Here is an 8798-nt window from a genome sequence, read left to right as displayed (position 1 = left end):
AAGGTGATGCTGGCCTCATAAAATGAGTTTGGAAGTTTTCCTTCCATTTCTATTTTTTGGAACAGTTTCAGGAGAATAGGAATTAGTTCTTCTTTAAATGTTTGGTAGAATTCCCCCGGGAAGCCGTCTGGCCCTGGGCTTTTGTTTGTTTGGAGATTTTTAATGACTGTTTCAATCTCCTTACTGGTTATGGGTCTGTTCAGGCTTTCTACTTCTTCCTGGTTCAGTTGTGGTAGTTTATATGTTTCTAGGATTGCATCCATTTCTTCCAGATTGTCAAATTTGTTGGCGTAGAGTTGCTCTAGTATGTTCTTATAATAGTTTGTATTTCTTTGGTGTTAGTTGTGATCCCTCCTCTTTAATAATGATTTTATTTATTTGGGTCCTTTCTCTTTTCTTTTTGATAAGTCTGGCCAGGGGTTTATCAATTTTATTAATTCTTTCAAAGAACCAGCTCCTAGTTTCGTTGATTTGCTCTATTGTCTTTTTGGTTTCTATTTCATTGATTTCTGCTCTGATCTTTATGATTTCTCTTCTCCTGCTTGGCTTAGGATTTCTTTCTTCTTCTTTCTCCAGCTCTTTTAGGTGTAGGGTTAGGTTGTGTACCTGAGACTTTTCTTGTTTTTTGAGAAAGGCTTGTACCGCTATATATTTTCCTCTCAGGACTGCCTTTGTTGTGTCACACAGATTTTGAACCGCTGTGTTTTCATTATCATTTGTTTCCATGATTTTTTTCAATTCTTCTTTAATTTCCCAGTTGACTCATTCATTCTTTAGAAGGATGCTGTTTAGTCTCCATGTATTTGGGTTCTTTTCAAACTTCCTTTTGTGGTTGAGTTCTAGCTTTAGAGCATTGTGGTCTGAAAATATGCAGGGAATGATCCCAATCTTTTGATACCAGTTGAGACCTGATTTAGGACCAAGGATGTGATCTATTCTGGAGAATGTTCAATGTGCACTAGAGAAGAATGTGTATTCTATTGCTTTGGGATGAAATGTTCTGAATATATCTGTGATGTCCATCTGGTCCAGTGTGTCGTTTAAGGCCTTTATTTCCTTGCTGATCTTTTGGTTGGATGATCTGTCCATTTCAGTGAGGGGAGTGTTAAAGTCCCCTACTATTATTGTATTATTGTTGATGTGTTTCTTTGATTTTATTATTAATTGGTTTATATAGTTGGCTGCTCCCACGTTGGGGGCATAGATATTTTAAATTGTTAAATCTTGTTGGACAGACCCTTTGAATATGATATAGTGTCCTTCCTCATCTCTTATTATAGTCTTTGGCTTAAAATCTAATTGATCTAATATAAGGATTGCCACTCCTGCTTTCTTCTGATGTCCATTAGCATGGTAAATTCTTTTCCACCCCCTCACTTTAAATCTGGAGGTGTCTTCAGGCTTAAAATGAGTTTCTTGGAGGCAACATATAGATGGGTTTTGTTTTTTTATCCATTCTGATACCCTGTGTCTTTTGACAGGGGCATTTAGCCCATTAACATTCAGGGTAACTATTGAGAGATATGAATTTAGTGCCATTGCATTGCCTGTAAGGTGACTGTTACTGTATATGATCTCTGTTCCTTTCTGATCTACCACTTGTAGGCTCTCTCTTTGCTTAGAGGACCCCTTTCAATATTTCCTATAGAGCTGGTTTGGTGTTTGCAAATTCTTTCAGTTTTTCTTTGTCCTGGAAGCTTTTAATCTCTCCTTCTATTTTCAATGATAGCCTAGCTGGATATAGTATTATTGGCTGCATGTTTTTCTCGTTTAGTGCTCTGAAAATATCATGCCAGCTCTTTCTGGCCTGCCAGGTCTCTGTGGATAAGTCAGCTGCCAATCTAATATTTTTACCATTGTATATTACAGACTTCTTTTCCCGGGCTGCTTTCAGGATTTTCTCTTTGTCACTGAGACTTGTAAATTTCACTATTAGGTGACGGGGTGTGGGCCTATTCTTATTGATTTTGAGGGGCGTTCTCTGAACCTTCTGAATTTTGATGCTCGTTCCCTTTGCCATATTGGGGAAATTCTCCCAATAATTCTCTCCAGTATACCTTCTGCCCCCCTCTCTCTTTCTTCTTCTTCTGGAATCCCAATTATTCTAATGTTGTTTCGTCTTATGGTGTCACTTATCTCTCAAATTCTCCCCTCGTGGTCCAGTAGCTCTTTGTCCCTCTTTTGCTCATCAGCTTCTTTATTCTCTGTCATTTGATCTTCTAGATCACTAATTCTTCTGCCTCATTTATCCTAGCAGTGAGAGCCTCCATTTTTGATTGTACCTCATTAATAGCTTTTTTGATTTCAACTTGGTTAGATTTTAGTTCTTTTATTTCTCCAGTAAAGGCTTTTATATCTCTCGAGAGGGTTTCTCTAATATCTTCCATGCCTTTTTCGAGCCCGGCTAGAACCTTGAGAATTGTCATTCTGAACTCTAGATCTGACATATTACCAATGTCTGTATTGATTAGGTCCCTAGCCTTCGGTACTGCCTCTTGTTCTTTTTTTGTGTTGAATTTTTCCGTCTTGTCATTTTGTCCAGATAAGAGTATATGAAGGAGCAAGTAAAATACTAAAAGGGTGGCAACCACCCCAGGAAAATATGCTTTAACCAAATTAGAAGAGATCCCAAATCGTGAGGGAGTAGAAAGGGGATAAAAAGAGGTTCAAAAAGGAAGAAAGAGAAAAAAAAGAAAAAAGAAAAAAAGAAAAGAAAAGAATTTTAAAAAAGAAAACAAATAAGAAAAATATAAAAAAGAAAATATATATATATTGGATAAACTAGTTAAAAAACGTTAAAAAAGAAAAAGGTAAAAGTTAAAAAAAAATTTTACCAGAAGGCGAGAAAAAAAACAAAAAATGAAAAAGAAAAAAATTAAATTAACTGCAAGACTAAAAAAAATCACAGGGAGAAAGCCATGAGTTCTGTGCTTTGCTTTCTCCTCCTCTGGAATTCTGCTGCTCTCCTTGGTATTGAAATCGCACTCCTTGGTAGGTGAACTTGGTCTGGGCTGGATTTCTTGTTGATCTTCTGGGGGAGGGGCCTGTTGTAGTGATTCTCAAGTATCTTTGCCCCAGGCGGAATTGCACCGCCCTTAGCAGGGGCCGGGGTGAGTAATCCGCTCGGGTTTGCTTTCAGGAGCTTTTGTTCCCTGAGCGCTTTCCATAGAGTTCCAGAGGACGGGAATACAAATGGCGGCCTCCTGGTCTCCGGCCCGGAGGAGCCAAGAGCCCAGGGCCCCACTCCTCAGTGTGCCCTCAGAGAACAGCGCCAGTTACTCCCGTCTGCCTGACCTCCGGCCGCGCTCCGAGCTCACCGAGCCTGCGACCGGTTCAAGGTCACCCCAAGCTGCGAGCTTACTGTCGGCTCTGTCTCTGTAGCCGACTTTCCCGTTCCAATACCCGCAAGCTCTGCGACACTCAGACACCCCCGATCCTTCTGTGACCCTGCGGGACCTGAGGCCACGCTGACCCCGCGTGGGCTTCACCCCGGTTTAGCCTCTGGAGCGATGTCCCTCAGCGGAACAGACTTTTAAAAGTCCTGATTTTGTGCGGCCGTTGCTCCGCCGCTTACCGGGAGCCGGCCCCTCCCCCCGGGATCTATCTTCCCGTTGCTTTGGATTCACTTCTCCGCCGGTCCTACCTTTCAGAAAGTGGTTGTTTTTCTGTTTCCAGAATTGCTGTTCTTCTTCTCTTCGATCTGCCGATGGATTTTCAGGTGTTTGCAATCTTTAGATAAGCTATCTAGCTGATCTCCGGCTAGCTGAAGCAGTCTCAACCTGCTACTTCTCCGCTATCTTGACTCTGCCCCTCCCAAAGTTGTGTTTTTATTGTCATTCTTAATTATAATTGTCTATGTTGTTTGTAGCAGACTTCTACTCTGAAGAAATAAATACTGGAGAGTGAGTGTTGAACTAAATGTGTACCCTTTGAAAGGAAGTTTTTCTTTTCATTCTTAGGCAGTTAAATGAGGGAAATCAAAGAGCTTGGAGACATTACCCAGTCTTATTGTCAGCTGAGCTATACGATTTGAATAAGTTAGGTCCCAAATAAGGAAGCTATGTGAGACTTTAAAATGACGTATAGCATATGTAGCTTATCACCTGTGTCACCACAATGATCAAGACAGGACTGTAGAACATTGTGCTTCATGTTACTATGTGTGAATGGTGTTCTTTCATCCCTGAATTTATATGTTGAAGCCCCAACCTTGGAGATAGAGCCTTTAGGGAGTAATTAAGGTTAAATGAAGTCACAAAGGTGAGGCCAAATCCAGTTAGACTAGAGTTATTTTTTATTTTTTTTTAATTTAATTTTATTTTTTCAGTGTTCCAAGATTCATTGTTTATGCACCACACCCAGTGCTCCATGCAATGCCTGCCCACCTTAATACCCACCACCAAGTTCACCCATCCCCCAACCCCCCTCCCCTCTAAAACCCTCAGTTTGTTTCTCAGAGTCCACAGTCTCTCATGCTTCATCTCCCCCTCCGATTTCCCCCAATTCACTTTTCCTTTCCTTCTCCTAATGTCCTCCATGTTATTCCTTATGCTCCACAAGTAAGTGAGTCCATATGATAATTGACTTCCTCTGCTTGACTTATTTCACTCAGCATAATCTCTTCCAGTTCCATCCATGTTGATACAAAAGTTAGATATTCATCCTTTCTGATGGAGACATAATATTCCATTTTATGTATGGACCATATCTTCTTTATCCATTCGTCTGTTGAAGGGCATCTTGGCTCTTTCCACAGTTGTGGCCATTGGAGTTCTTATAAGAAGAGGAAGAGGGGCACCTGGGTGGCTCAGTCATTAAGCATCTGCCTTCAGCTCAGGTCATGATACCTGGGTCCTGGGATGGAGCCCACATCAGGCTCCCTGCTCTGCGGGAAGCCTGCTTCTCCTTTCCCCATTCCCCATGCTTGTGTTCCCTCTCTTGCTGTTTCTCTCTCTGCCAAATAAATAAATAAATTCTTAAAAAAAAAAAAAAAAAGAAGAGACACCAGACACTCTCCTTCTTGTGCAGTCACAGAGGAAAGGCCATGTGAGGATGCAGCAAGAAGGTGACTGTCTACAAGACAAAAAGGGACGTCTCCCAGAAACTGAATTTACTGGCACCTTCAACATGGGCTTCTAGCCACCAGAACCATGAGAAAATAAGTGTCTGCTCTTGGAGCTGCCCAATCATAGGTATTTTGTTATGGAAGCCCGAGTTGACTAACACTACTGAAGGAGTTTCCTCTCTGTCAGGACAACTGGAAAATGTGCTGTTGTTCTATTGAGATATATATACATCTGTATATATATATATGTATATAGATATATGTATATATCTACACATCTATCTATATATATATATATATATATATATATATCTACACATCTATATATATATATATATATATATATATATATATCTATCTAAAATTTTTTTTAAAACTAAAAAAAAAAAGGACACAGATAATGCAAATTCAGAAAGCTGTCAAGGAGTGATTACTTTTTTTTTTTTTAAGATTTTATTTATTTATTTGACAGAGAGAGATCACAAGGAGGCAGAGAGGCAGGCAGAGAGAAAGAGGAGGAAGCAGGCTCCCTGCCGAGCAGAGAGCCCGATGTGGGACTCGATCCCAGGACCCTGAGATCATGACCTGAGCCGAAGGCAGCGGCTTAACCCACTGAGCCACCCAGGCGCCCAAGGAGTGATTACTTTAGCAATAAAATACACAGCTGTGACAGTAAATAAAATCACCTTCATTTTACAAATTAGAAAACAGAGGCCAAAAGAAAGGAATTCGCTCATTGAACACGGGGCCAGATCTTTGGATTGCTGTCTTCTTCTCAACCCGAGCCAGGCCTACACGTAAGCAACCATGTCTAAGGGACCATTGATCTTGGCACCACCTACTCCTGCGTGGGTGTCTTCCAGCACAGGAAAGTGGAAATAATTGCCAATGATCAGGGAAACCGGACCACCCCAAGTTATGTCGCCTTCACGGACACCGAACGATTGATCGGTGATGCTGCCAAGAACCAAGTTGCGATGAACCCCACCAACACAGTTTTTGATGCCAAACGCCTGATTGGACGGAGATTTGATGATGCTGTTGTCCAGTCTGATATGAAGCATTGGCCTTTCATGGTGGTCAATGATGCTGGCAGGCGCAAGGTCCAAGTAGAATACAAGGGAGAGAGAAAAAGCTTTTATCCAGAGGAGGTGTCTTCTATGGTTTTGACAAAAATGAAGGAAATCGCAGAGGCTTATCTTGGGAAGACCGTTACCAATGCAGTTGTCACAGTACCTGCGTACTTCAATGATTCTCAGCGTCAGGCTACCAAAGATGCTGGAACTATTGCTGGTCTCAATGTACTTAGAATCATCAATGAGCCAACTGCTGCTGCTATTGCTTATGGCTTAGACAAAAAAGTTGGAGATGAAAGGAATGTGCTGATCTTTGACTTAGGAGGTGGCACTTTTGATGTGTCAATCCTTACTATTGAAGATGGGATCTTTGAGGTTAAGTCCACAGCTGGAGACACCCACTTAGGTGGAGAAGACTTTGACAACCGAATGGTCAACCATTTTATTGCAGAGTTCAAGCGCAAACATAAGAAAGATATCAGTGAAAACAAGAGGGCAGTTCATCGTCTCCGTACTGCTTGTGAACGTGCTAAGTGTACACTTTCTTCCAGCACCCAGGCCAGTATTGAGATTGATTCTCTGTATGATGGAATCGACTTCTATACCTCTATCACTCGTGCCCGGTTTGAAGAATTAAATGCTGACCTGTTCCGTGGCGCCCTGGACCCTGTAGAGAAAGCTCTTCGGGATGCCAAGTTAGACAAGTCTCAGATCCATGATATTGTTCTGGTGGGTGGTTCTACCCATATCCCCAAGATTCAGAAACTTCTCCAAGATTTCTTCAATGGAAAAGAACTGAATAAGAGCATCAACCCTGATGAAGCTGTTGCTTATGGTGCAGCTGTCCAGGCAGCCATCCTTTCTGGAGACAAATCTGAAAATGTTCAAGATTTGCTGCTGTTGGATGTCACTCCACTTTCTCTTGGCATTGAAACTGCTGGAGGAGTCATGACTGTTATTATCAAGCGTAATACTACCATTCCTACCAAACAGACACAGACCTTCACTACCTACTCCGACAACCAGCCTGGTGTGCTTATTCAGGTGTTTTAAGGTGAGCATGCCATGACCAAGGACAACAATCTACTTGGCAAGTTTGAACTCACAGGCATACCTCCTGCTCCTCGTGGTGTCCCTCAGATTGAGGTCACTTTCGATATTGATGCTAATGGTATCCTCAATGTCTCTGCCATGGATAAGAGCACAGGAAAAGAGAACAAGATTACCATCACTAATGATAAGGGCCGCTTGAGCAAGGAAGATATTGAGCGCATGGTCCAGGAAGCTGAGAAGTACAAAGCTGAAGATGAGAAACAGCGGGACAAGGTGTCTTCCAAGAATTCATTGGAGTCTTATGCATTCAACATGAAAGCAACTGTTGAAGATGAAAAACTTCAGGACAAGATAAATGATGAAGACAAACAAAAGATTCTTGACAAGTGCAATGAAATCATCAACTGGCTTGATAAGAACCAGACTGCAGAGAAGGAAGAATTTGAACACCAGCAGAAAGAGTTGGAGAAAGTCTGCAACCCCATCAGCACCAAGCTGTACCAGAGTGCAGGGGGCATGCCAGGAGGAATGCCTGGAGGCTTCCCTGATGGTGGAGCTCCTCCCTCTGGTGGTGCCTTCTCTGGGCCCACCATTGAAGAGGTTGACTAAACCAATCTGAGAATAAATAGGTTGAGCATTGTTCCACATACAATATTCAAGGGACCCAAATTTGTAGCAAATTCCATGGCAGTTGTAATGTTGAGCTGCTATAGCAAAAAAACTGGGCATTCTTGATACTTGAATATGGAATATGTGCACAGGGAAAGGAAATAAACATTGCACTTTATAAGCACTGTATTGTTAAGTGGAAAATGCAATGTCTTAAATAAAACTGTATTTAAAATTGGCACCAAAAAAAAAAAAAAAAAAGAAAGAAAAGAAAGGAAGTCAGCTCCTTCACAACTTCAGGTGCCCAGAGCTCTCATCCCATTACACCTGCTGCTTTAGTGCCATGGGTCTTTTCAGTTCCTAGAGCTTCAGGGCATGGCAAAGGAGAGGAGGGGGCAACTGACTGCAGTCTCATGCCCCACCATACCACGAAGGGGCCAAGGATTTAGGGACACACAGTATCTTCCCTGAACCCAAAACAGGACTCCTTAGAGAAGGGCTTTTTTTCCCCCTCTTATTTAGGACATTAATGGAAATTTTTATTTTCAATTATAAGTACATTAAGGAATTTACAGATTGTTTTGAGAACCAGGAATAGTGCATTTTACTCAATAATTTTACTCATAACCATCTAGCTGAGATAATTAGCCCTCTAAATATTTATAGATGGATAGAAGTTTAACATTTAAAATGAGGGTTATAGACACGATTTTTTAAAATGCATTTGCAACAATCCCCAAAGTACTATATAAATATAATTCCCCATATGATGCTTTAAAATTTCTCTTTATAAATCTATCTATCTATCTATCAGTCGTCTATTTATAGGTAGATACACACACGTGCAGACACACATCATATTGAGTTAAGAAATCTGTGACAAAGACTGTTGCCTATCCAATATCCGTTTTCCCTTTCTTCCCTGGTAATAAAACCCCTACATTGATGGTTGCATATAAGTGTCCTGCTTTAAAGCTACAGTTTCCAGCCTCCCC

At 41.3% G+C, this 8798-nt stretch overlaps 1 pseudogene; it reads left to right on the top strand.

Moving 5' to 3' along the window:
- Positions 1-5892: 5892 nt before the first annotated feature.
- On the top strand, positions 5893-8041 carry LOC132018187 (heat shock cognate 71 kDa protein-like; annotated as a pseudogene).
- Positions 8042-8798: the final 757 nt, after the last annotated feature.

Source organism: Mustela nigripes, chromosome 5 (assembly GCF_022355385.1).
Source record: "Mustela nigripes isolate SB6536 chromosome 5, MUSNIG.SB6536, whole genome shotgun sequence".
Classification (NCBI taxonomy): Eukaryota; Metazoa; Chordata; class Mammalia; order Carnivora; family Mustelidae; genus Mustela; species Mustela nigripes.
This window is presented reverse-complemented; position numbering and strand designations above follow the sequence as displayed.